Raw genomic sequence first — 4,516 nt, forward strand, 5'->3', positions numbered from 1 at the left:
AGACAAATTCCTCAGGCTTAGATTTGGAAGAAATATTGAGTGTTATAAAAACTTTCAATGTTAGAATTCTGGGAGATAGGAGAGTTAGTAGAGTAGTAACAAGAATTGAATACACCTGACGTCTAACCTGGCCTCTTGGGAACAGTATATCAGCGGGGAGTTGGCGGGGGGGGGGGGGGGGGGGGGGCGGGTAGAGAAATCCATTCTGTCCAAACAGGTTCCCCTGAGGAAATGATGTAGTCAACATTCAAGCAATAATGGGAAATGTGATAAAGAGGTATAATGAGCAGATACAGAACATATACAGAGCTATAAATATCTCTACTACTGCAAGATCTAAGCATGTTAAACCTTGAGCTGCAGCAGGGATGCTTTTTGCAGTTGGACTCCTAAGTCTGGCTCAGGGACCAATGCATCACTCCTTCCTTCTTTCTTGTGAGGAGACAGAGCTTCGGCTTCCACCATCCACCATCCAGGGAGGAATTTTGAACTTCCACACAGAGACCTTCCAATCTGCCTTTCCATCCAGGTGAGTCCAAGAGCCCCGCAGACACTGGAGGAGAAAGCTGGAGAGAATGAAACCCAAGACGTACCTGAGGTCACCTGAGAACACAAACAGCTGACCCAGAGCCGAGAAAACTCCATGTTTGTTTTCTTGTTTGATTTATTAATTCATAATCAATTTATTAAATATTTTTAAATGACAAATATCTGTTGGATTCAGCAATTCAAGGATTGCTGTTGACAACTAAGTAATGGGAATGAAAATCTAGTTGGATGAGACCCAGGAAAAAATGGGGAGCCCAGTGGTATCATTAAAATTTGAACATTTCCAAGAAGTTTAGTTGCCATTTAGGGGAGTAGGAAAATAAACTATTTGGTCGAGAGAGGTTTGCAGTGAAGTAATTGTTTTTTCTGAAATTTTCAAGATGGGGTGTATTTGAGTTTGTTCTGTATTCATTAGGAAGATCCAGATCAACAGAAGTATCTACTATCTGAAAACTACACTTCCTGAGACACATATATCACTGCATCTTCTTTCATACTGAGTATTCATTAGGGAAGTATGCATTTAAAATACAAACAGATATATTATAAACCATTTATCTTTGCAATTATTTCATTACCTGAAAGGCTAAATTTATTTGGGGTTTTTATTAGCCATTTGCTATCTCTATTGCAAATTGTCTACGCATGTTTTGCTTTACCTACTGGTGTCTGGATGTTTTTATTCTTTTTTGTTTTGCTATATCATTTTCTTTACAATGTATTTCATCTCCAGCTCAGAAAGGTAAGGAATTGCACTACAACATGTGGAAGACCAGGAGAATGAGATGTATTTTTAATACTTTGTCAATTCTTCTTGCTGAAAATAGAGAAATATGTAGCTTTTTTCTTCCTATTTTCCCCCTCCCCTACACAAGTGTGTCAGCCACCATTTCTGTGGCACTATTTCACCCAAACTGCACTTAGCTGTAACTAGTTCAACTAATCTGGATTCCCTATTCCAGTCTCTATATTCATGGTGGGGCGGAGTAGGGTCAGGGAGGGGGTAACGGTTTGCATTCTTCTAAACAAAGAATTACAATTTTTTAAAGAAGCTTCCTATTAATATTTGCCATTTACATCTTGTATGTATGTAGTGTATAATGTATTTGTTGCATTATGTGAGTGTAAAAACTGTGAGTAATCAAAGTTATCAGCTGGTCACATTTTGTCCTCCCTCTCATTGCTTTTCACACACAGAAAATTCTTAAACATCCTTAGAAATAAGAAACCACCTTTTCTATAAATTGCCATCTTATTTCACATTTTCACCTAGTACTACAATTGCCTTTTGTGACTAGATCAATTTTTTAAATAATATTTTCTGCCCCCTTGTGGAATATGTGCTTCTGCACTCAAATATTTCTTCTTTTTCATAAGGATGGTTGAATCTATTTATGCTTTAAAAAAACAAGAAAAGTGAAAGTCACTCAGTTGTTTTTTACTCTTGGCAGCCCCATGGACTGTAGCCCACAAGGTTCCTCTGTTCATGGCATTCCCCAGGCAAGAATACTTGATCAGGTTGCCATATCCTATCGTACTCCAGGGGACCTTCTTGACTGAGGGACCAAACCTGCATCTCCTGCATGGCAGGCAGATTATCACTGTGCTACCTGGCAAGCCCATTAATAGTGAACAAAGCATGAAGTCCCTGTCCATTTAGATGTAACATTTTAATGGAGAAATAGTACAGTAAAACAAATTCATGTATGACCAAGTGTCCTCAGATATAAATTAAATGAAGGAAAAAGTAGGGATTTGTGGTATGTAGGACTTTATAGAGCATATTATGGGGAGGTCTTTGCATGTGGGAAGAGAATCTGAAACAGGAGTAGTGTGGACCCACTGGATTTGTCAAAAGGAGATCAAAACTGAAAGGCCAAGAATAACAAAGAAAGATGCCACATAAGAAAAGTAAGAAAAGCTCCGGTCTTACTCACTCATAAAAATTGAGTCAGTGGTCTGATGTGGATACAATAATTAAGAAAGTGGAGGGAAAAAGTGCAGTCAGTGTCAGGTCCCTTGAGTCTGAACACACTGTAGCCTGTTCTCTCTGCAACTTGCCTCTTTCGTTGAACTCTTTATTCACATTATTCTTCCATCAGCAGAAACTGATCTTCTTCAAAAACAATTCTTCCATTTAATAAAATGGATTAAAAAAAATTTCAGATTGTGTCCCAGAACACAGCATGCTTTTTACATGTGATCCAGCATATGTACACAGGCAAGCAAGAAATTCACATGCATCACACTGCATGCACATTCAAACACACACATACAGACATATCTGAACAAAAAGAACAACAACAAAAAACCTTACTATGTATGATGCACTCTGATATTTTCTTTTGTGTTTTATATATTCTATTCTATCTTATTCTTACAAACCACACAGTTGAGAAACTGATCATGTTATTTTTTGTCTCCTGGCAGTCACCTCTTCCACATGGAACCAGGGAATGCTACACGAATTTCAGAATTTCTTCTTCTGGCAATTTCAAAGGAACCAGAACGGCAGCCTCTCTTATTTTGGACATTTCCTCTCCGTGTATCTGATCACTGTATTTGGAAACCTGCTCATCAACCTAGCTGTCAGCCTAGACTTCCACCTCCACACCCTCATGTACTTCTTCCCCTCCAACCTGTCCTTTGTAGACATCTGTGTCACTTCCACCACCATCCCAAAGATGCTGTAGAACATCCAGAACCAGAGCAAAGTTATAGCCTATGAAAGCTGCATCACCCAGATGTATTTTTTCATGCTCTTTTCAGAGTTGGACATCTTTCTCCTGACAGTGATGGCCTATGACTGCTTCATGGCCATCTGTCACCCCCTGAACTACACAGTCATCATGAACCCTCAGCTCTGTGGATTGCTGGTCCTGGTGTCCTGGATGATGAGTGTCCTGAATTCCTTGCTACTAAGCTTACTGATGTTGTGGCTGTCCTTCTGTAGAATCCTGGAGACCCCCCGTTTTTTCTGTGAACTCAATCAGGTGGTCCGACTTGTCTGTTCTAACATGTATCTCAATGACATAGTGATGTATTTTGCAGCTGCCATTTTGGATGGTGTTTCCCTCACTGGTATCCTGTACTCTTACTCTAAGATAGTTTCTGCCATACATGGAATCTCATCAGCTCAGGAGAAGTATAAGGCATTTTCCACCTGTGCATCTCACCTCTCAGTGGCCTCCTTATTTTATTGTACAGCCTTAGGAGTGTACCTTAGCTCTGCTGCTACAAACAGTTCACACTCAAGTACAATTGTACACTGTGGTTACATCCATACTGAATCCCTTCATCTACAGCCTGAGGAACAAAGACATAAACAGGGCTCTGAAAAGAAGCACTGGGATGGCTGCTATAAAAGGGGCAATTGTCCTTGGGCCCAAGAAGTGTCCATGACTGTAGGGTTCAAAGCCTTAGAGCCAAATTCTTTGATCAGATTGTTAAACAGTAGGACTTACTCCTTATATTTATTTTTTAGAATTTCCATTTATCTGAATTCAAATCTTCCACACAATTAAAGTGTGCTCATCCACCCTCCCCTGGTGGCTCAGATAGCAAAGAATCTGCCTACAAGGTAGGAGACCCAGGTTTGATCCCTGATTCAGGTAGATGCCCTGGAAAGGGGAATGGCAACCCATTTCAGTATTCTTGCCTGGAGAATCCCATGGACAGAGGAGCCTGGTGGGCTACAGTCCACAGGGTCACAAAGAGTTGGACATGACTGAGTGACTGAACAAAGGGGAAACAAGTTCACAAGTTCTCTTTGTCCAGGGGGTAAATCTAAAAGGGCCTTCATGGTTGGGGCGGGGGGGGGGGCAGTGGGGTGTGTCACTGGATACAAGTCTAATAGCTGTGTTACATAGCTGATGGCAATATATTTATTTGCCATAATTGTCTTTGAAGTGAATGCCTCAGAAATCAAAAGCTAAGTTTCTAGCACTCACATTACAAACAAATGCTT

The 4,516-nt window shown here is 40.4% G+C and overlaps 1 pseudogene; it reads left to right on the plus strand.

The window, feature by feature from the left end:
• The first annotated feature begins 2,992 nt into the window (after positions 1 to 2,992).
• On the plus strand, positions 2,993 to 3,951 carry LOC113896469 (annotated as a pseudogene).
• Positions 3,952 to 4,516: the final 565 nt, after the last annotated feature.

Source organism: Bos indicus x Bos taurus, chromosome 7 (genome assembly GCF_003369695.1).
Source record: "Bos indicus x Bos taurus breed Angus x Brahman F1 hybrid chromosome 7, Bos_hybrid_MaternalHap_v2.0, whole genome shotgun sequence".
Lineage (NCBI taxonomy): Eukaryota > Metazoa > Chordata > Mammalia > Artiodactyla > Bovidae > Bos > Bos indicus x Bos taurus.